This window comes from Anser anser (assembly GCF_964211835.1).
Source record: "Anser anser genome assembly, chromosome: 1".
Lineage (NCBI taxonomy): Eukaryota > Metazoa > Chordata > Aves > Anseriformes > Anatidae > Anser > Anser anser.
Window position 1 is genome coordinate 19,896,079 of NC_139720.1, and position 24,635 is coordinate 19,920,713.

The 24,635-nt window shown below is 37.1% G+C and overlaps 1 long non-coding RNA gene across 1 annotated transcript in view; it reads left to right on the forward strand.

The window, feature by feature from the left end:
* The window catches only part of LOC310880540, a 61,312-nt gene that overhangs the window by 26,987 nt on the left and 9,690 nt on the right, over window positions 1-24,635 (forward strand). Inside the window, exons 2-3 of the long non-coding RNA XR_014571753.1 lie at window positions 1,100-1,185; window positions 24,070-24,426. This is a non-coding gene — a long non-coding RNA (uncharacterized lncRNA). The remainder of the gene's footprint in view (window positions 1-1,099; window positions 1,186-24,069; window positions 24,427-24,635) is intronic.

Consider the following 24,635-nt stretch of genomic DNA (forward strand, 5'->3'; position numbering starts at 1 on the left):
CTCAGCTGCTCCTCGTAAGACTTGTTTTCTAGCCCCTCCACCAGCTTCATTGCCCTTCTTTGAACCTGAAGATTTGCTGCATCCTTCTGAGCAACCACAGTTTCATTGCTGTCACCTGCTTCCTCAGATAAATCAGGGTTAATCAACCAAGGTTGAAGGATGGAAAAAAGCTTGTAATGAAAACATTAACAGAATATAGTATTAAAGAATTGGCCATAGAACACTGAAATGATGGATAGGTAAGTAACAAAAAGAGGGATGTTATTTTAGAACTGGAAAAGATTCAGAGACAGGCAGCAAGGCTTTCCAGAGACATGGCATAACTTCCATATGACCACACCATTCCATATGAAAAATGGCTTAGTCTGTGATACTTCAACCCGGGCAAGATGAGGCTTACAGAGATGTAATAGAGGTCTACAAAATAGGAGCACCATAAAGAAGGTGGATAGGGATCAAGTATTCATTGTCTCTTACAGCAAAAGAATTATGAGCCATCATGTGAAGCTAGCAGGAATCAAATTCAAAACAAATAAAAGTGTTCTCTGAATGGGTATCAGACCAGTGGAGCAGTGTGCCAAAATCCCTGCTGAGTACAAAAAAATGTACATACATTCAAGGAGAGGCTGAAAAAGAACTTGAAAGAAAGATCAGCTGAGAAGCTAGCAAAGAGAAATCACATCAGGCTTACGAATTACTCTGACATGAACGTAGTCAGATACTGGAAAGCATCTTTCAGGGAAAGAGCATATGTGCTTACCCCATTATTTTTCCTTGACCATCCTCTCTGATGGTCATCACTACCTAGATGATCTTGGTTTGAATAACTGTAGCCTTTTCCTGTATTACTCTGGAATTTTGTCGTAAGTATAGTGATCTGTCTTCTCAAAGCATTCATAGATTTACACAGAGGGAAACAGAAGCATTGCTGGTGTGGAGAGAGAAAGGATGAAAACAGTTGTGAAAGTGGAAGGGATAAACATACTGTAGTTCCAGCTAATATTGTCCACTGAGAAATGTATGTTCAAGGTCACCTGATACAAGACCTCTGCCACCGATCATAGTACCACTGCTAGGAATTAATTACTTGGTTTTACAGGTAATCTGAAAACAATGGAACTACAGGAGAGTGTTGAGTAAGAATTCAGTCTTTCTACTCAAGGTCTCAAAGAAAAGTGTCACCTGGTAAGTAACTTGATTTCTGTTTTATTTTTTATTTTAAAAAGTCTATTTGAACCATATAATATATATATACAGGCCATCATTCATGCCAGAGAAAAAGCTCTCTAGAGGGAAGAAAAGACAGATAAGTAAATAGCATGTAAGTAACCAAAATGCTATTGCTTTATAAAATATAATTTTGTTATTAGAATTACAAATATTTTAATTCAAAACAATGGTTAAAACCAGAGTCATCTGAATATAGATGCTAGCAAACATGAAGAGATTTTAGGAACTGGAAGTCATTTCACAAAGAATGTTCTGATGTATCATGTTTCAATGGGCCACAGACTGCAGCCTGCAGAGGCAGAAGGTAAATATTTCAGGCTTATAAAATCTGATGAAGGGAACAAAAAGGAAGAGGGGGAAAGCAAATAAAACAGAATAAAAATTCCAGACTATAAGCACTGTATTATATCAAGTTATGTATTTATGCTTATCTCCTCTGAAACATTTTATACATAGTAACATGTACTTTATAGTATTTAGTTCTTTCAGGAGGAAGTGGAATCATTCAGCCATATGTGTGCTTGCTTTACAAAGTCATGCAAATACACTGCTAGCTAGAACTATAAAAAAAAAATACAAAAGAATTTTGTTCCCCATTGCCCAGTCATTTAAATTCAGGTGATGTTTTTCTGCAGTATGTTCTCTCAGACTGAATCTTTCTTTCTAAACTGCTGTGCTCAGTAGGACACTCTTGATTTAGTCAGTGACACCTTGTATGCAATGGCTTTTGGAAACTTCTTACTGACAGCAAAATGTATCAGATCACTAATAATCACTTTAAGCAATCTGAAACAGCCTGCAGTTACTTGTGAAAGACATGCAATCATTTTTTTGCATGTACACCTCTACAAACCATCACAGATGAACTCTACTGGTGAATAAACATATTAAATTAAGGTCTATTACATTTTTCATTACACACACTGGGCACATTATATGAAAGATATCTGAAGTTACTTCAGCAATTTAATGGCATAATCTAATGGTCTCACTACAGTTTAGAGGAATTATCACAGAAAAAGGGCCACTAAAGTCAACTGTTAACAGAAAGTACTAATTTTTTGTCTAACTTCAAGACAGTGGACATATAAACCCAGTAGTCTCAATTACATTACTATACCTTCCTTCAAAGCTTCTAGTATTATCAACAGACAATACACACAGAGGCATCTCATCATTCAGATTTCCTCGATGATCTATACAGAGACACAGCAATTCACTCCACCCTAAAATGTGGATTCCTGCATTCCTAATTTCCAATTAGATGTGTACTCTGAGGAGAGATCAGCTGGGCCCACTGATTTCTCCGAAGACAGAGGACAAGCCTGAGGGACCACATCTCTGAGCACAGAGTGCCCCCCGGGAGCTGGATGGAAGGGTTGTGAAAGGGGCATTGAGATAAATGTGAATTCTATAGTTATTTGTTGTTTCAAGCTGTGCATGAATAACAGTGTCACCAAAGTTAGCTGCCTATAGAAACTACCACAGAGTTTTAATTACATGGTCACTTTATGGTCTGAAGGAAGAATTTCTCTTTTACTAGGTTTCATTTCAGTATCAGAAAAACAGGTGCCCATCTTTTGCTGACACCCTTGTATTTCTGACAACAGCAAACTTATTCCTCACTAAATTTAACTATTTTTCCACTGAACTTCAAAGTGCAACTATACTCATCCATTATTTATTACTAGTCTGTTAACATATTAAAGACATCTCCTAATTTCAAAATGCCACGCAGAAGTCCAAACATTAAAATCCATGTTAATATTTCTAGAAGTATTAAAAATGAACTTTAAAACTTTAGAAGAGTTGTCAGGAACAGCATACGTCTGATGAGAAATTTCCTGACTGAAGGTAAATTGCTCAAGTTTATTAGTTGCTCTGTAAAAATTTAATGAAATTACTATAAATAGGTCAAGTGTTGTGAGAACAAAGTATGACTTGGATGCAAAAAAATGAATACGTACCAACTGTAAAATATAAAATTACATTTTAACTTGTATTTATGAAGGCATTTAGCGAGCTCAATAACCTCTTCAACAAATTTCAGTGATGGTAAATTTCAGTATGAAGCCCTCAATTAGTGATTTGCAAAATCTTATTATAATTCCTAAGGAAATATTTTTTGTGTAACCAATGTAGAGGTAAACTGAGAAATAACATAATGGTAATATAAATGTTATCTGTTTCAGCATGAACAGCACATCCCCACTCTCTGGGTAAATTTACATACTTTCCATATGGAAGGTGACAGACAACATTTTAATGATGAATAATCAAGTTAATCAAGTTAAATCTAAAGGTCATTTGTTACATTTATTCATTATGAAAGGGAAAATATCACATTAACCAAACTGAGAAACAGTGAAAAGGTTACATTTTTTGAATCACAGTAAAAATATCTCAGATCCTACAAACCTTTTACCATTCAGGTTCCAGAAATAGTTACACTCACAAACTCAGGTCATGCTCCCATAAAGTGGCCCCCTCCACACACACACACCCTTCTCTCTTCTTCATTTATGTTTGAAGTTTAAATTTTAGCAATATTTGGATACAAAAAAATATCCCTCTGGAGTCTAGATCAGATGTTATAACGGATTAATCTCCCCAGGAGACTTTTAAATTTTAATTCTGAAAAGGAAATAGTAGAAAGGAGGGAGGGGAAAAAAAAAAAAAAAAGATAAAAATACCAAGCTATTCCAATAGGCCTCCTGGTATAACTGCCTGTTTGCAAAGCCTTTCAGGGCATCACATATATAGCACTGGGAGCAATGTGGCAATGAAAACAGCTTCTCACATGCTCAGGAGTGAAAATGTCAGACTTACTGTAAGTGTGCTATGAGGGCTGGCATCTCTCTGAGGTCGGAGCACTCCTGAGCAGCAGGACCTCACCCTGGGGGCAGCCAGAATGGATCTGGAAGCCAGGGCCTTGCCCCTGGCCCCAGTCAAGAGCAGGGCAGCCAGGGGCAGCCCCAGCCCCATCCATCAGGCAAGTCCCCAAGGACAGGACAGGCCGGGATGTTGGTCCATGGGTGGGCCTAGCTTGGTGGCACACTGCTGGGGCGCACAGGAGCTCAGACTGAAAGCTGGTCCAGGGTTTGGCCTTGGCCATGGCTGCCCCACAGCACTTGAGAGCCTGTCCCCCAGGCCACCACACAAAAGGGGCCACCCTCAAATCTGCTGGCTCTGAGCTGGCCCCAAACCACATCAGCCAAACCTCTGGGAGCTGGGATGCTCTCAGATACCTTACACTTATTACTGAGTAAACTTCCCAGATTTTACAAGAGCTAAGAATACATCTTTTAAAAAAAAATGTATATTTCAGTATGCTCTGTACTTTTCATGCCCACACGTACAAAGTGGGGAAAGATTTAGCGGAGTGCTAGTGATTTTCAGTACCACTTGCCTTTGTGAGTCAAGAAAAGAGTTGGAGTAAAACTGCTAAGAAATGAAACATTGGTCTAGATTCTCTGAGGTATCAAAAAATGTCTGCCCAGGCTCTCAAAGCACTTTCTCTTGGACTGACTGCTCCCTCTTGTCTGGTCAGATCCTTTCCTTACTGTGTTTCAGTTGCATTGTGCTCCCCTAGGGCTAAACATCAGCTTCTTCCCAGATGAAATACCTGACAATGTCTATCTTCCCTGAAAAGACTTGAAGTTTCAATTCAGGGTAAAATAAAGCCAAGTGTATTTGAAAACAAAGATAAAAAAATCACAATGTAAGCAACATCTAAACAAGCTGTATATTAATATTGCTGCCAGATTTGCTAGACAGGTTTCTGAGTCTGATGCATGGTAGCACCATGACACAATAACCATTGTTCCTGCTCTAGCTTGGAATGAACTTGGGATCAGAGGCCTGCCCAAGCAAACGAAACAGTGCCAGAGCATGGGCATGGTCCTATAATTATCTTAACTGTTTAGGCAGTCTCTGCATTGCTGAAGCCAACCAGCGCTCTCCAAGTGTTACTGGCACAAAAGCATTTCCAGCAGGCGATTTAGATTTAGCCACCCATCTGGAAAAGGCAGCCATGGAATAAGCATAGCCCTTGTAGTTAGGTTCAGTGCCAAAATTCAGGTCTTGGCCATTTTATTTCTCAGTGGAGATACTGCTTGGTACTCTGATTTATGAAGGGATTTGACATATAACACCACCATTCATGCTGTCCTACTGGATGGTTATCTTAAACTTTAAGTATGAGCAGCTTAAACATGTTGCAAAATTTATTTTATTGAATTGCTATTTAATAACTTCAGTGTTCACATCTGACCAGGTCATTGACCAGAGCATGAAATTCACCCAGGGGTCTATGTTTCGTGTTCTCCTGCCATGGTGCTCTTGTCTCAAACACTTCCATGGTAGGGCTGCAGCCACATTACTGATTTGGATTCCATAATCTGGTGATGCAAGGCAAAAGAGAAGCTTCTGCACTGCATCCAAGATGTTCTCTATCTCTTTAAAGCAATGCAGAAGTGTACCAGCAAGCAAACTGTGTCAATGAGCCATCCGCTAAAATATATCTGGATTCTTGTGCTCCTTCTTTTATTTTTTTTTTCCTTAGATTGCATTTTTTCCCATTCTGTCATGTTTTTTCACATTTTCTGCTGTCTCTTCACTTGGTCTCTTTGTTATTTATATATCTTTAACCTTTCATAGCTATACGTTCTCTTCCCTTTCTTTTCTCATTCTGTTCCTGTTCTACTCTCCTACTTGTGACATCACTCCCAGAACAATCCTTAATTCCTCAGACACTGCACTTTCATTTATTCCCTTAAATCTGTCATTGAATAATACTCTCAGTCTTTCCAAATATGTACACAAAACCATTCCTACCAAAAAGCTTAGCAGACCTCAGACACACTCCTCACCCCATCCTGAGACATCTCCTATCAAATTACCGCAAATATCTCTTCCCAGCTTGTATTTATTTGGTACTGCAAAAGCCTTTGCTGTTTGTTCCTTAAACTATCTTTCATTTGCAAAATAATAATAACAATAATAATAATAATAATAATAATAATATCAGTAAACCTCTAAAACGACATTGTTCTGAGTAGCTAAGTTCTCACCCTTCTCCCATTGAGATCAGCTGAAGACTTGTCCATGGAATTCAGTGGTGGCAAGACTGACCTCAGTAAAAAAAATAGTCTAGTATAATATGAAAGAATAATACAGCAGTTAGTTGGTTTTTTTTTCATTACTACTGTTTTCTTTTTCATTATCACTAGTGATGTTAACATATCTTTTTGGCATTCATTTCATTTCATTCAGCATTCCTGACAAATGAACTTATCATCTGATTAATCAGAGAATATAAAATAAACATGCTTTATATCTACAACTGTTTCAAATCAGTAGAAAAAGATGAAATATACATTCAAGTACTCTGCAGACAGTGTATTTCTTCCAGCTTATTTCCTTTGACATTAACTGTACAAATAATGTCTTCTAAGCATGAGCAAACAAACCTCTGTAAACAGCACAACAGATAATGCTGGAAAGTCTAAGGCACATCTGAGAGGATCTACTTTGCTGTCCATGTTGCTATATTATTTTTTTAACAAGTTTGGCAAAGAAAATTAATATATTTAGATCCAAAAATGTGTCAATGAATTTGCTAATGAACTTGTTCATATCATTGGTTTCAGTCATTTTTCATAAGTCGATGATCACATTTGAAGTTTTTAGGCTGAGGGATTTTAAACTCCACTATGTCCTTCTCACTGCACCAAAACTCACACACTAGTAACTAGAAATGTAAGTCACATCCTTCAGTGAAACAATCTGTTATAGAATCATTCTAAGGTATTTTCTACAGCAAGGGATGAGCAAAGGCAAACAGCCACCTGTTTAAATCTCATGGCAGACAAGAATCACTTTTTTGCTACTTTCTGAAGCATATAGGACTGGCAACTTGCTTAAGGGGACCACTTTTACCATGGAACAAGGAGGAGAATTAGCAGAACATATGACAGCTTCTCTTGATAACAAATGTTGATAAATATCTTTGTTACGAAATCAAGCAAGCACTAGATCCCTCTACTACTAATATGTAGAACCTGGGAAAATACATTTTCAAGAAACACATTTAAAAGTGACGGATTGCCTGTTGTTGTCCATCTTGAAAACTTTTCCTTATGCTGTTAACTGCAATTTTCTACTAAACAGCTTTCCGGGAGAAGGCCGTATGGTCTTTAAAGTAACTCCAACTAACTCCGACATAAAGCTAGTTAGCAATACAACTTCACTACTGTTATATGCTCTGAAGAAAAGAGCTAGCTATTGACTAGAAACAAATAAATAGAAACAAGAAATAAAAGGTCCACTGTGGGCACTATGCCGTGTCATAAGTGTGTCCAGGGGCTGGAAAAGTGGCTATTTAAAAATATTATTGCATAAGGTTTTTAATCAATAACTGCATCTCTCAAAGTGGAACCCTCCCAGGCTGATAATTTTAAAAATGACCATGAGTGACCAGCTAAATTATAACATAATGTATTAACTGATAAATTCCAGAAAGCTGCTTGAAAAAAAAAATGCTATAGAAAAAAAAACACATGCCAAGCTAAAACTGAAAAACATTTATTTTCAGAAAATAATCTCTAATCTCAGAAAAGAGAAATTTCCACAGCCTAAAACTAGGGTTTTCTATTTTCACAACCCTTACAACTGTCCCATCCCAAGGTCATGAAAAATTAAATTTAGACTCTGAAAATCCCATCACTTCATCAGACTAGTCAGCTATGACAACACCAACTATCAATTCAAAAACACTAAGCTTCTCAGTGGCTATTGTGTGATATCTGATACCTGCAGTGGATTAAGTGCAAAGCAAGGACCTTTCTTTCAGTGTGTTCTTAGGATATAAACACAAACAAAGAAACAAAAAAGATTCCTTGTCATGTACATACAAATGTTCCAAACTTCCCAACATAATTGTTATTACCAGAAGGGCATACTGGTTTTCAGATAAAGAAGCTGGTCTAAAGTCAACTACTGCCTTACACAATCAAAAGCATTATTAACCCCAAGCAAATGTTAAATGATGAATGTAAACTGGACCTGAAAATTTGACCTTTTTATGTATAAATTATGTATCTGTATACATAATTTGTATACATATGTGTATACATGTGTGTGTATTTATATACTTAAATGATATATATATATCTTTTGCAACAAGATAAAATGTAGAATGATTGGTACTCTTACCAGAGTTAGAGGAGTTATATTTAAACTCTCTCTCTTATTTTTAAGTATCTGGAATAAATTGTCAAAGTGTTACAGGAGAACTAAAACACAGCTCTGTAATACATTTTAATATGAATTAATGTTCTAGCACACCGAGCTAAAATACACACTCCAGAATCAAATCTACCTGGTAGATGACTTATCAGACGTTTGGATTATTACCAGTTATTTTGAATCTACGGCTAATTCTGGCCATATGTATTAGCAATTCAATTTCTGACTCGCAGATTTTCAGAAATTAATGACTTTACTTATGTACATGGCTATATTTTAAATAATGGAAAGAACTTAGGAAAGACACTTAGGTATCATTGCTGACAGCTCCAACAATGCCCCTGGTCCATGTAAAGTAGCAGTTACTGGTTATGAGATATAAATCGAATGTCCACACATACAAAGGAGCAGGTGAGGGAACCCAAATAATGTAGTACTTACTTAAGTGTAATACTTACTATGGGTTGGAGGGATGAACATTTTGGGATTACACAAGGCATGTTATGGGAAGTAACCACAAGTGGGGAAAGAGAGGGATCTATGTGGTTGAAGGATGAACAAGCATAGGAAAATAGGGGGTTAAAGAGATAAAAGGGGCCAGTCACATGTACTGGACAATGTGTTAATCTAGCCATGCCCTGTACCTGCCCTGCACCTGATGAGTGGTCTGTCCTGTCTTCTCATTAAATTCCATTTCTAACTGTTTTTGTTTGGTTGGTTGCTTGGTTTGTTTTCTGGTTGAAGGGGCTCTTTATGCAGGTGCTTGTGTGAATGGAGGTCTAGCAGATGTAGTCAGACCATGCATCACAGGGTTGTGTGTCTGTGGTTCCAGCAAGTGGAGAAAGTTAAGGATGTGTGCACCAATGTGTGATCACTAGCAAATATCAAGCTTGGCTAGCCAGTAAGTAGGTTAAGTGACCTGGAAGCCAGGGGTGTGTTTGTCTCAATTGGAGTGAGACAGCAAGAATTCAGTACTGGTGGGGACATTGGGGATTGAGAAATTGGCTGGAACACCCATTTATGCATGTGTGTTTTTCTCTGGGTGTGAGGCAACTGTGGAGAGCAAGGATCGAGGGACCAGCTACTAGGTAGACTGAATGTCTAAAGCCAGTCATTGTGCGTATTGTACATTATACACATACATTTTTATATTTCCCACTAACATAACTTAATCCTAACCAGCCAGAGAGGGGACCAGAATGAAACTCTTGGTGTCGTTTATTGTTTCTGTGAATGCTGAGTGGTTTCTGTCTAGACAGATCTGCATGGCCAGTCATGTATATATGTATACATGTAGTAGACAGTGTGTGTGCCTATTTGGAAATGTGCTTGGCCTTGATACTGGTTAGACCTAAAGGAAGGGAGCTACAGCATCCTTGCCTTTTTCAGGCCTATGGGATTCATCAGCCCATGTCAGGGACTAAAACAAAATGTTTGGAAATACAAAACGGAGATGTCATCTCATCATTTAATTTTCAAAGCATAAACTAAATCAGAGAACATTCACCTGTAGAATATTCTGTTCTAATATTGGGATTTCAGGGGGAAAGAAATGTGACAGACATAGAAAAGTTAGGACATAGATAGTGATAATAGCCATCTGATGGAAAAGCTTAAATAGGAGAAATGTTAAAATCCAAGACAAACTGAAAAATCTATTTCACTCAGGCATAGCTGCAAATGAACTACGAGGGTCTTCATAAAGGTATGAAGGAAGGTTGGTATTGTCCTTTCCTAATTCAAGAAAAAGGGATATTTAGTTAAACTAAAATCATATCTAAAAGCAATAAATTAAAATGCTTTGTTATAGTGTGCATTATCCAGCAATGATACTCATTGTCAAAAATTAATAGTCAACACAAGACAGATGGCTAAAGAGGTATTTTAGCTTCAATTTTGATATGAAGATTGAGAAATATTCACAACTGTGAATATTAAGTAGGATACAATAATAAGAATTCAAGCCTTCATACCTCAGGGCATAAACTGATGACTAATTAAATATGATAGGAAAAGAATATCATTCTAAACACATTCTTCTGTAATTGTCCAGTTATATATTTTTTTGCATCTGGTAGTCTGTGCTGATGAAGGCTGAATACTATAACTGAGTAATCCAGTAAGCTTATTCAATATGACATTCTTAGGATCTATTTTAGTTTATCTAAATTTTATTTAAATTACCTTAGCAGTGGACAGTTGCCACAGCTTTCTCACATATAAAGAAAACAGGTCACCAAAGGCTTTGAAAAGTTTAGCATTGTTCTAATATTTATTGCCAGTCTTGTTAATGCTGATGCTTCAAGCAGGGGGATGATTTTCAGGTAAATAACTTTTCTACAAATATATATGTTTATATATTGTGGTAAACATTACAAAAGCAGATAGTTGTTACCATTTATGCAGCATCTTTGCCTAATTATATTTTTCATCAGCAGAATAAAACAGCTAAATAATGAACACGAGTTCTTTAAAATGTATGATGAATTACATATCAAAGGCAGATCCTTGGTAATGTTGTTTGCCTCTTAAAGATAATACTAATCTTAACATAAAAGTCCATATCTTCTCTACACTGAGAGGATTTGCTTTTTCTTAGCTGGAAGCCTTTGTACTGAAAGCTTTATCATGGTGAATGTACAGGAATGAATATGGCATTTCAACATTGTTATTACAAAATAGATTACCCGTTGTCTTCAAGTTGCTAAAAGTCTAGGAATCATATTGTTATTGTTGAAAGCATTTAAAATGGCATCTGCATGCTTTCTAATGAGCTGTGTTCTCTTTTAATTTGTTGTACATTTATTACTATGATATGAATGTACAGTGGTGTTTCTTTTTTTTTTGACAGTAAATATTGTCAGAGGCGAAAGCCACATCTTTCAGCGAGGTTTCCTCATCTATTATTTTAGACAGTTGAATAAAAGCTCTTAGCTCACTGATATGTTGTTGTGTTCATTTTAACAACTTTTATATTAATTTAAGTTGTAATACAGAGTGAGAAGTCCTAGGATATTTAGAACGGAAAGATTAACATTTCAGTTCCAGTCTGCTAATTCTAGTTTGATACTTTTCAATAGAGACCAACTACTGGCCTGCATGGTGTAAGCTTTGGTTATAAATGCACTTATTGGCAAATGGTTTCTAACTACTGTGCTGCGTATCCTCCCAAATGCCAATTATGTCTGACAAAAGTGAAAGGTATACAGAACCTGAAGTTTTTTCATAACCTTTTAGGATAGAGGTCTTCCCACTAGGGTCAAGAAATCAGACCAAAATCCCAAGGTTTGTCTTTTTCTCTTTGTAGCTTTTTGTTCTGTATGCCATCTTTGTGTGCACAGATTTAGTGCCTGTGAAAGTCGCTATAATTATATCTCTGGAGGCTGAAGTCCTTTTATGCAGTCACAAAGAAAACAAAGTGCAAGCAGCAGTCAAATACATTTTCCCTCTGGCTTGCTTCAACCTTGACCTGATAATACACAACTGTAGAGGTGATAATATGCCTTTCCCTATTCTCCTCTGAGGTGACGCTGCTTGAATGCAATTTTTAGTGAGGATGCAAATCAGGTCACCTTAGCAAAAGACACATCTCTATAAGCTTACAAAATAACCAGAAACAGTGAGTGGTTCTGAAAAGGAATAGACTTTCTCAGCTTATGTCCAGAAAGAAATTGCAGAAAGGTCAGTACACAAAAGTCATAACAAATTCCCTTTATGCAAATATATGGTCTAAATAGTCTTTGATCTAGCCTTCTATGAAGTGCTTATACAGCTCACAACATATTGGACCTTTCTGCCATTGGAATCTTTAGAAAGTCTCATAACAGAAATAAAGAACACATTTTTCCTTAGCACTCACTTGGCCTCAGCATGAAAATATCTAATAACCTCAAAATCCCTACTAGATTCAGCTACAGAAGCATAACTGCAACTAGGAAACTGTGGTTATCATCATGTTATAGCCAGAGACTTTGCTTCAGAAGAGGATCCAAGCAACAGAAATGACCCTAGGCCTCATAACATGCTAATGTGCTTACAAAACTTCTTATTCCTGGGGTAGCTCATTTGAATAAACTAAGGTATTTTTAAAGAGCTCTAGCATGTTTTGTGTAAACATACACAATTTTTGGAAGTGCATGGGAATGTAGGAAAACCTATTGCTGAGAGTCTTCAGACTTTCATTTTTCTTGCTAAAACAATTTTAGGAAGAATGATGAACCATCTAGAACAATGAGAATTAACCGTGGATTGAGCCTGAGCAAGAACGTACTTTCTCAGAACGCCAATGAGATGAGGATTAATGTGAGATGTATGTAAACACAACTTAGTGGATTTCTTCCTTTTGCAAGTAATTTTACACAGAGCATGAGTCATCAAAGAAACTGGTGTTCTGGTGTGAATATAATAGGGAGCAAAAAACAATTTAAATCTCCTTCTATCTCCATCTCACCCTGTCTTTCCACCACATTGACATTGTTTGTATTTCCAAAGCAGCTTTGTAGCTCTTTTCTGACTCCCTGACTCCCTACACCAAATCTGGAACAAAAAGGACCAGAATACTTCTGAATACCAGAATATTTTAGGAATGTAAATTGTGTTAGCTCTAGAATAGAGTAGCAAGGCCAAAGGTCTGAATCAATCCTTTCACACCATCCATACCTGGATAACATATAAAGAAGCAGCTGAGTACAAGAGTTACAGAAGCAACCTGTTTCCCTTCCTTTACAAAAATTCATACATTCCTATTTGTACTGTTGTAAGAAATCATGCATTCAGTAATATCACTTTTTTGGAGATAGAAACATTTTGAACTCAAATCTCAGAAGGCTGTAGTCAAAAAAAAAAAATCTCTAAAAAAAATTACCTGATTATGAGTATTTGTTTTCATTTCCATAGAAATTCTTTCTATCCATCATCACCTCTCCTACTTGGGAACATCTTGTTTATATTGTGGAGCTAAGAAGGAGTTTTTATTTTGAACCCATTGTCAAAATGGTATTATAAGAAAATAATGCAGATCTTTATCATCCTTTTGTAGGTTTTGAGGATCTTTCATGATTTTTCAGAGTTCTCAGAAGGCAGGAGTTTATACAGAAGAATTGAGTGTATGGCTGATGCACATGTTTAAGAATATACAATTATTTATCCTGACATATTTATTTTAATATGTTCATATATATAGTTATATTGCTTTGAAATAGCTTTTCATTTTCATGCCTGAAACTATATAACAAAAGATAGCTGAGCAATGAATTTTAGAGTTATGCAATGTTTCCATCACTGGATTTTCTGAGGATATCATTTGGATTTGATATCTATGTAGAGTAAAATGATCAAAACATTTAGCCTCTAAGACTTTGTTTTCATGTTACTTTTCTCCCTTGACAGTTCTCTGTAAAGAACAAGGACAGAAAAAATGTCAAAATTATTTTTCACTCAGAGGGCAGTAAGGCACTAGAACAAGTTGAATACAGTGAAGCTGTGGATGCCCCATCCCTGGAGGTGTTCAAGAACAGGTTGGATGGAGCTTTGGGCAACCTGAACTAGTGTGGGGCATCCCAGCCCATGGCATGGGTGTTAGAACTTGAAGATTTTTTAAGGTCTTTTCCAACCCAAGCCGTTCCATGATTATATGATTTATGGAAATACACTGCATATACAGGCCAGTGGTAATATGCTACTTTGCTCCTAAGGCACAGTGGACATCGTATTTAAGGTATAAAGCACTTTGAACACCAGGCTTTGTTCAAAGGTAAGCTCACACTTCAGTTTTTGCCTCTGTAAAATTGGTGATGCAATACAAACAGGATGAACAATATGAACTAATCTATCATGGCTCTGATCTGCAGTAAGAAAAATAAATCTACAGCTTTTGGGAAAAGTATTGTATTAGCTTGCAATACACATGAGGATATTGAACTAGACAGGACCTCTCAGGTCAGCAAATACTGTTCCCTATCATGTTACAAAAGCCTGTGCAGAATGCAACAAATTTCTTCTTAAAACCAATGGTTTCTAATCCTATTTCTTTTCATAGTGTTAATTAAACCATAATTCTTCTACCATATGTATATTCTTGATTCATATGTGCTCAGTATGTGATTGTTTTCATACAAACATGTCTCTTTTATTTCTCTCTCCTACTCTTATACCCCAGATATATGGCCCTTAAAATTGTTATGGAAAAAAAGAAGAAAGTGATCACATTTTATTTCAGCCTTCACTGAATTCCAGCAGACCAAGCCCTTTCAGTGTGTTCTAGCAAGAGAGATGCTTCCCACCGTATCAGCCGAGCCAGATTGATTCTATCTTTTAATTAAGCTTTCTTCAATTTTTCTAATCAGATTCGAGCACAATGATTTGCTAAGGTAGCTCCTTGCTATTAATTCTTTCCTACATATAGTAAGTATTTGGGTAATATTCCTTGGAATACTTGGAACACCACAAATATTGGATTTGAACTTTTTTGATAAATGCATCAAATTGCCATGCTTACTTTCATATTCTGATCGTCTAATACAATACTATATTCAAAATGTGACATACAAAAATAATTATTATTAGCATAACTGGCATAACATCCTAATCCTGTTTGTAATCATAAATAAGGCAATCCACTATGCCTATGCCAGTTCAGCCAATTTTTCCTGCCTTTCTCTTCTATTTCTCCTTTTCACTGTTGCTAGTCATTCCCTCATGACAAAATTTCTATAATTTCACTGAATTCCAAATAGATTAAATTTGACATATTATCCTTATCTAATCAGTTATCTTCTCCATAAAGCTACCCAATTAGTTATTAAAGCTGGCTTACATTTCTCTTTTATCTCTATGCCACTAATTAGTCCTTTTTTCAGAGTATTTGTTGAAGTCTCCATAATGGTTTCATGTGAGGTTTTCTTTACTGTTCAGAAAAGGATATTAATGGTAGCAATGCATAAGATGGGATCCTGACATGTTGGAACATCTGTCAAAACATCAGTGTTGCTCTTTGGTTTGTTTGTTTGTTTGTTTGTTCTACATATATATATATATATATATAATTTGGCAACAACTTTGTAGCTTATCTTGCACATAAAGTGATACTGAAGTGAATCTCAGGGTGTGTATAAAAAAAAAAAAAAAAAAAAAGCCAGAAAGTCTGTAGGTTTAAAGTGGTAGAAAGATGAGCTGCATGAAAACATGACTAGATGATCCCATGCAAGACAGTCTGTGGAGGTGTCAGTAGCAAAAGGATGTGATAAATACAAAGAGCAAAAGAAAGAATGAAAAAAAAATATTTTTTTTTTAGTTTTAGAGTAGGAGAAAGATACTGTGGAAATCCATAACTGAGAAACTGGAAAGAATGGAGAAGACAAGAAACTGGACACGAAACTTCCTTTTTTGATGAATGGATGCATAGAACAAGGAAGAAAATTAAAAAAAAAAAAAAAAGCAAAAGGATAGGATAGGATAAGGATGGAGAGGAGAGGAGAGGAGAGGAGAGGAGAGGAGAGGAGAGGAGAGGAGAGGAGAGGAGAGGAGAGGAGAGGAGAGGAGAGGAGAGGAGAGGAGAGGAGAGGAGAGGAGAGGAGAGGAGAGGAGAGGAGAGGAGAGGAGAGGAGAGGAGAGGAGAGGAGAGGAGAGGAGAGGAGAGGAGAGGAGAGGAGAGGAGAGGAGAGGAGAGGAGAGGAGAGGAGAGGAGAGGAGAGGCCTACAAAGATCAAGTCTGACTGCCTGACCACCTTGGAGTTAACCGAAAGTTAAAATGCCTCCTGAACATCGACACGCATGGGAGATCAACCACCTCACTAGGAAGTTTGTTCCTGTATTTGACCACCCTCACAGTAAAGGATTTTTTCCTGATGTCCAGTATGAACCTTCCCTGGTGCAGCTTTGTGCCATTTCTGCATGTCCTGTCATTGGTTACTACGGAGAAGAGACTGGCACCTCTCCTCCTCAGGAAGTTGCAGAAAGCAATGAGTTCACCCCTCAGCCTCCTTTTCTCCAAACTAGATAAACCAAGTGTCCTCAGCCTCTCGCCACGGGACATGCCTTCCAGCCCTCTTACCAGCATTGTTGACCTCTTCTGGATGCATTCAAGCACCTTAACATCCTTCTTATATTGTGGAGCCCAGAACTGTACATAATATAAAAGGTAAGGTTGCAACAACTCTAAATATAGAGGGATAATCACAGAATGGTTGTAGTTAGAAGGGATGTCTGGAGGTCATCTGGTCCAAACCCCCTTCGCAAGCAGGGACACCTACAGGTGTTGCCCAGGACCACGTCCACACAGCTTTTAAAGATCTGTAAGGAGGGAAATTCCAGAACCTCTCTGGGCAACCTGTGCCATTGCCCCATCACCCACACAGTAAAGTGCTTCCTAATGGTTAGATGGCACATCCTGTGTTCTAGTTTGTGCCCATTGCCTGGCACTTGGCACCACTGAAAAGAGCCTAGCTCCATTTTCTTTGCACACTCCTGTCAGGTATTTACATACATTGATAAGATTCCCTCTAAGCTTTCCCGTCTCCAGGCTGAACAGTCCCAGCTCTCTCAGCCTCTCCCCATAGGAGTGGCTTTAATTACCTCTTTTTACCAGCTGCCTAAGCTGTGCTTAATGCACCCAAAAATGACCTCTTGGCTGCCAGGGTGCACTGTGTAAAATGACAAGGAAAGATATCAGGAAAAGAAGAAGGAAATACAGAGAAGTACATAGGAAAGAAAAAGACCTCATAAGAAAAGACTTTGCTCATTGAAATGTAGAGCCCAAGCAAGATAAATGAACACAGGTTGGATAACATACAAATGAGAAAACTTGAGCAACCCACAGAATTCAGTCACTCTCCTTGCTCTACCAGTGTGTGTTAAATAAAATTAACAGGGTGTCCAAGTGGTTTTGGTAAATTAAGCAGTTGCTGGCTATTCATAAAGATATTTCCCAAGTGATTCATGACTGTAAGTGCAGTGAGGGACTTATTCAATACTCCTAAGAGGTAATTAATTCAGCAGCAACTGAGGACCGTCAGCAGCTCACTGGACTAGGCTTTATACAGAAAGCTGCCTCCAGTACAGGACATTTTCAGAACAAATTCTTAATCATCAGTGGAGACTACAGATCCCCTAAAATAACCGCAATATTCATCGTTTGTTTTGAAAAGAACAATTTCTGGCAGCCAAAACCGTAGCATATGTATTTCACCATGACTAAGTTGGAGAAATAAGACCTTATATTGCCCTTCAGCAGTGAAATGTTCACTTTCTCATATAGGTAATTGGCCTTTCTAGAGAACAGCAAGGACACAAAGGAGACTAGAGTAAATTTAATCAGACACATACTACTGTTCTTTGTTTTGTTTAAGGCTTCATTTTGACACAGCCACAGGCTCTAATTCAGAGAAAAGTTAAAATGACCTGCAAAGACTATCATTGTCTGTTTTAGGACTTGAATGTGCACAGCACTTCAGAATTATGCATTTTGAAAGAGCAAATTCATTAGACTTTGTTGGGGGAGGGGGGGGGGGAAGGAATGCAACAATTTAAGCCTAATTCAGTGGGTAAACTCTATGTCTCAACAATATACAAGCTACTCTGAAATGCAGACGTTAAAACTTCAAAAGAAAGATAGCCTCAGCTGTTGCATACAGCTTTGATATTTTCCAATATAATCATGTATGATAAGATAAAAATTGCTATCCAGGAATAAATATATATATATCCTGTAAAATAACAGTTACAGAAATGCCTTTATTGGCAAAGAACAAGAAATTCCTATGTTTATATAATGTAGTTGAGATAACAGCATTCCTGTAAACTTATTTCCCATTTTAAGCTATACTATGTAGAGTCTTAATACTGTATAAAAGCAATCTCAGAATATGGGCTCATGCTTTAAGACAAAGAGGGGGAAAAATCTTCCATGTGTAATAGAGCCAACAGTTCAGTTAAATTTAAATTTTGTTTCAATTCATTACATAGCAAGTGAGAGGAAACCTTTTGATTATTACAGTTTATAGAAAGTATTTTCTGTGAAAGTATTTGGTTTATTTTCAGCTTGCTGTAATTCATACATCATGAAATATTGCTCTCTGTGGGATATGGGTCACATTCAAAGCTAACTACAGTCAAAAAGAATTTGTGTGTGTATATATGTCTATATCAGCATTTCCACGGGCATCAGAAACTGTGGTTTAGTCTTCAAATTGATTTTTGGGGTGGGGGTGGTGAGGTGAGGTTGTTTTGTTAGTTTTTTTTGTTTGTTTGTTTTATTTGTATGTGTGTGTTTTTCTTTTTTGTTAGTTAGTTAGCAGCTGATTGTTGATGAAGCAGTGTCTCACCTCTTTGAAAATTAGCATCTCATATTTTTGAATTGGTAAGCTTATCCTCTGATGTGGGGCAGAAAATATATAGCCTGGTTTACCAGGTGTCAGGTGCCTGAACATGCCAACAGACCATAACTGCCTTGACCGCATTCACCTGGGATGCTCTATCAGACACCCCTGGCTGCGGGCCCCAGCCCTTGTCCAAGCTGCATGCCAAGGTGCAGCAGTACCAGCAGGGCTGTGCTGCAAGGAGGATGAGCCCAGTGCTGCAGGTGCACTGCATTAGAGGAATGGTAGCTCTCTCGGCCTTCAGGGAAAAGGCCAGTATGTCAGTGCCAGAAACAGAGTATGAAGAACAGTCCCAGAGCAGAGTATGAAGTGTATTTAAAGTCTGACAAGGGTTTTCTATAAACTTTTTCTCTCTAAGATGAATATATGAGTTATTTGTTCCTTCTTTTGTTTATACTTTTTTATTTTCCACAGCAGAGCATGAATACGCTGTAATTTTTTTCCTGTTCTTGAATTTTTAGTCAGCTTGAATTCTTGCTTTTACTTATAGCAGAAGCATATTCCCATCAAATATGTGATGGGAACATTTCCACTTCTGTTGGAGATGTTATATGTGGTTAGAAAGAGTTGATGTTATAGGACATTTGCTGCTTTCTCAGTACCATAGGTGGACACAGCTCATAAATGCAGTACAGTGCTGACATAGTGGATTTAAAGAGATTGCACTTTTAAAAATTCTGCTCTTATTGTATTTTTTTCTAATGTAAGCTTTTACATTTACATTAACAGAATAAGGCTCAAGGTTTAAATATTTGATGATGGTTGTAAAGCAAGTGGGATATTATCCTCCCTCTAAAATGTTATGATTTCTGGTAATAGAGTCACGTTTTCTAACAAATAAAACTTTTTTTTCTACATCTAAGCTTGTTGCCTTATTTGTGTAACAAAGAGGTTAAGAAAAGTACTGTTAATAATATGCTTTGTTACTTGAATAGATGCTGTGATCATTCATTCATTAACTTGTCTAAAATGTCCATTTTTATGAAGGGAAAAGCACGCAATGTCATCGCTGACAATATCCTGCTTCATAAAACACTACTGATAATTCTATGTAGAAAACCCATCATATATGTTTCTATAATGTCTGTCCTCAGATCTCGATCAATATTTCATATTGTTAGAACCAAAGAAGCCATTCTCACCACCTGATTTACTTCAGTTTATTAATAATAATGTTTCCCCATGTTCTTGTGGAACTTTTGCTCTAACTTCTTAATTGATAGTAGTGGTGTCATAGCACTTTACACTGGACTATGTTACACCAGAATGTGGTTCTGTGATGAAACGAATTCTCACTACTACATTTTAGATCTCCCACTTCGTGATGCTTGACAAGAAAGCCCAGGCAAAAATTCTGAAAACAACAACAACAAAAAATATATTTCTCTACATCCTGTAAACCTATGCCATCTATGTAAAACCTTGACAGATTAGTAGACAACTTCTACTAACAACCCTTAAAGAACTACTTCTATATATGGTTTATTGTCTAGATTGATTTAATGTATGTTTACTGATGTAAACTTATGTTGGCAAAAATTAGTCACAACCCCTGAGAACAGGGCTTCTCTCATCAGTATGCACGAGGACCACATCTTTGCAGAAGTAAATTCTGCTAAAATCTTTGCAGTTTCAGTATTTTTCTTAAATATTTTGGAGGCACAGATAAGGTCTTGAAATAATTTCCAAATTTTTGGCTCATATATTTGTGCACATAACTTTCAATTAAATTGTATAATTTCAATTCTTTCTGTGTCTTATTTTAATTTTTATATCCATGTCTGTAGCTTTAGTCTGCAATTTAGTAATAGACTTGTTTTTTTAAATATTTCCTACCTCCATCTTATTTTGTTATAAAGTCCCAATTTTTACTTTTACATCTGCATACACATACACATCTGAGCTGCATTTAATTTCACTGAAGCAAACAGTTCAGGTTCTTCTTATAGTTTTTTTGTTTATTTTTGTTTGTTTGTTTTAACATATATCAGGAAATGGACATCTTGGTTCAGAGGTATTACAGAGATGCTTACTGGAACACTACCTTTTATTCTATCCTCATACTTGATGTTTTTCTTTCAGTTGTTTTCCCATTTGCTCTAATTGTTTATGAGAATTTTTTGTTTGGTTGTTTGTTGTGTTTGTTTTTTTTTTTCATTTTTTTTTTGTAATTTTTGAAGGGTTCAAATTCTGATTCTAGTCTGAACAAGGACAACTCTACTGAAATTCTGGAGTTGCCTCTATTTCTGCTAGAATCAACATGTGGCATTTTATGATGTACTTCATGGCTTCTAATGAAAACACATTTCATTCTAATGTGACCTGGAGAGAAATAAAAAAAAAAAAAAAACATTGTACTGTGGCAGAGTGGAAAAGAGGGAGTACTCAAATGTATGTATTATTTCAGTAGAGGTCAAAGTTTTACTTATCCTAAATCAGAAGCTGTACAAATAGCCACCCTTTTTTCCAGTAGTCAGCTCAAACACAAGTCAGAGGACAAATATGTGGATACCTAGAAGGTCAGTAACAGGTGAGTGAGTATTACATAGAAACAGTGAGAGCATTTTCAAGAATAAATTTTTTCCAGAAATACAGTTGAGACAGTTGAGTCTCTTCCTTGTTCACTCTGTGCATGATACAGCTCCTGCTGATGAACTAATTCACCCTGTACAAAAACAACCTGTTGTGTGGACACTGTCTCAGCATGTCTAGAGTTTTCAGAAGGGATGCTACTTCCTGGAGGCTCACACATCACTCACATAGAGCTGATAATGATTGTATGATACAAGAAGTACTATTTCACTCCATTACCTTTGTGTCTGTGAGCACTGAGAATTGCCCCTTCTCACTTTGAAAAACATGTTTCTTTCAGATCCCACAAACTTTCCATTATTTCTCATGATTTTCAATCCTTTTCATTAACCATATGTGGATACTAAAATACTTTAAGTTGACCTGTGCCACTATGTTGTCATAAAAGATAACTGGATAAATAATAGTGTCTTAATCTAATCACAAAATTCAACTCCATGCATTGGAAAGGTGTCTTACTGTAAAGCAGGCCGTCTCCCATGTAAAACATGCCACGATGTGTATTACAAAGTCCTTTAGAGGGGGAAGAAAAAAAAAAGAGGAAAAGAGAGAGCTGGTGTGAGTGTGATTCTCGTTTGACCAGCGAAGGTTCACTTGGGAGACACAGATTAGGTCCCATGGTCATTTTTGGTGGGTTAACCCTGGCTAAGGTCCAAGATTCAGGAATCATCTTTTACCCTGTCTTCTGGCTGCTGCCGCAGGTTTTTGCATTTTTCAGTGTGCTGTAATCATATGCAGTCACAGACAAAGACTGGAGAAAAGACTTACACTGCCTGATGTAGAACATCACAGAGGGGTTTCAGTTCCACATAGATGTACCCAAGGGAAGAAAAGTCCAGAGGAAGGAGCCTCTCCCTAAACAGTTCAACTGGAAGTGACCAAAGGAGCTGGAGGATTGCTTATCCCGTCATGTGAATACTCAATGCATTCACAAGAAGTAACAACCTCTACTCCAAATCTATATCTCTGCAGGAAAGAAATAAAAAAGTAAAAAAAAAAAAAAAAAAAAAGTCATGTGGGATATATTAACAGAACAGCTTTCTTATGGGTAATATGGAATTTCTTGATAAGAAGGAACAGGAATTAAAACTTTTATTCAAGCTCTTTCTTTCAATGCTTCCAAAAGCAAAAACATAACTTGCTTCTCAGCTGGCTATTTCATTTTGGTGTAAAACCTTTTTGGAAGACACTGGAGCAATGGAAGTTCATGTTACTGCTATGCACAACACAGGGAGAAGGAGAATCCAGAACGTTTAACTTTTCTAGCAGTCCAGACACCAACAGTGAAAAGATCAATCCATAAGACTGTAAGAAAGGAGAAATGAGAAGAATAAAGTTATAATCGAGATGATATGTGTTTTACTCCCTCTTAGTCTGAAAGGCAAGGAAATACAGCAAAAATTGTATCAGGTTATGGCGTAACATAAAAGCTATTCCTCAGCAGAAGGAAGCAATTCAACTCATAATTGTAAAGGACATAGTCAAGCTTACTGGATTTGGCATTTGGTAGCAGTGTAAAGGGCTATTAAAATATGGGTCTCATTCAAATTCCTATGACAGGGCAGAGAGATGAAACATTACAAGGTTAGGTCATGGCAATTTTCATGGTAGACTTAAGTCCAGCAAGCCAATCAATCATCCAATACATTTAAGATTTTAACTAAACTAAGCTTGAAATAGAGGTCTACAGTTATATCAAAGATAAATGCATGAACAAGTGTGGAAACAGATTTGGAAAGAGAAAAAAGGAGAGGAGAGGAGAGGAGAGGAGAGGAGAGGAGAGGAGAGGAGAGGAGAGGAGAGGAGAGGAGAGGAGAGGAGAGGAGAGGAGAGGAGAGGAGAGGAGAGGAGAGGGGAGGGGAGGGGAGGGGAGGGGAGGGGAGGGGAGGGGAGGGGAGGGGAGGGGAGGGGAGGGGAGGGGAGGAGAGGAGAGGGGAGGAGAGGAGAGGAGAGGAGAGGAGAGGAGAGGAGAGGAGAGGAGAGGAGAGGAGAGGAGAGGAGAGGAGAGGAGAGGAGAGGAGAGGAGAGGAGAGGAGAGGAGAGGAGAGGAGAGGAGAGGAGAGGAGAGGAGAGGAGAGGAGAGGAGAGGAGAGGAGAGGAGAGGAGAGGAGAGGGAATAAAAAAGGAAAAGGAAAAGGGAAAAGGAAAGGAACAGGAAAAGGGGAAAAAAAGTATCACCCATTTATCACTCATTTTTGTTCCAAAAATTTACCAATGCATTACAGTATGAAAAAGAAAAGTCATGTTTAAGTACTTTTTTTTCACAGCATAAATATAATATAATAAAATCTTCCTAAATTAATATTTTAATATTATATTTTTTAATATTACATTGCACATTCTATTTCTCATAATGTATTTTGCATTATATTTGATCAGAAATATTTTGGATACAAACCTATTTAGATTAAATATATGAAAAGACAAAGAACCCTGGACAGATGAAATTATCAAAAATGAAGAAAAAAAAAATAGAAATAATGAGAGAAAGTAATACTGTATACCATCTGGGTCTTTTAATTTATTTTTAAATTATGCTTGTATGTTTTACTGAATGTTATGTAAAGTTAATGTTTATAAATATCACAGTTACAAGCTTTACTAATACTGAAAGTTTCTTTACTAGAAGCTTTGTGAGATGACCAAAAGTGAATGAAGCATCTCAAGCAGAATGACTGTGCATCTCCTGTGCAATGAGGATGATCCTAGGTGATCCTGCTCGGCAGGGGGTTTGGACTAGATGATCTTCAGAGGTTCCTTCCAACCTCGTCCATTCTGTGATTCTGTGAATGAATAAATACCTTACATGTGAAAATGGTGCTACAGCACATAGAGCCATCCCATGATGTCTTTTTCATATTTTTCCAGCATTTCTGTTTGTCTTCTGCTTGAAGAGATTTAATAAGATCATTGAGAACAAAGGAAGAACCAAAGACTTCTTATCAGAAAGACTGATGAGTAGTCAAGTATCAGGCAGACTCAGGTAATAAATGTCAAATTTTTATCAATGTATGTGCTTGCAAAAATAGGTGTAAAAGGCTGGATTTTTGCCTGGAAATAAGCATAAATATGTGCATATCTAGTAACAACCACTGAGAAGCCATTTGTATGGGAAATGATACACTTTTGAATGACAACTTCTCTTCAATGAGAGCTGGCTGTGCCTGCAATAGCATGTCTTTCTCTTTCATG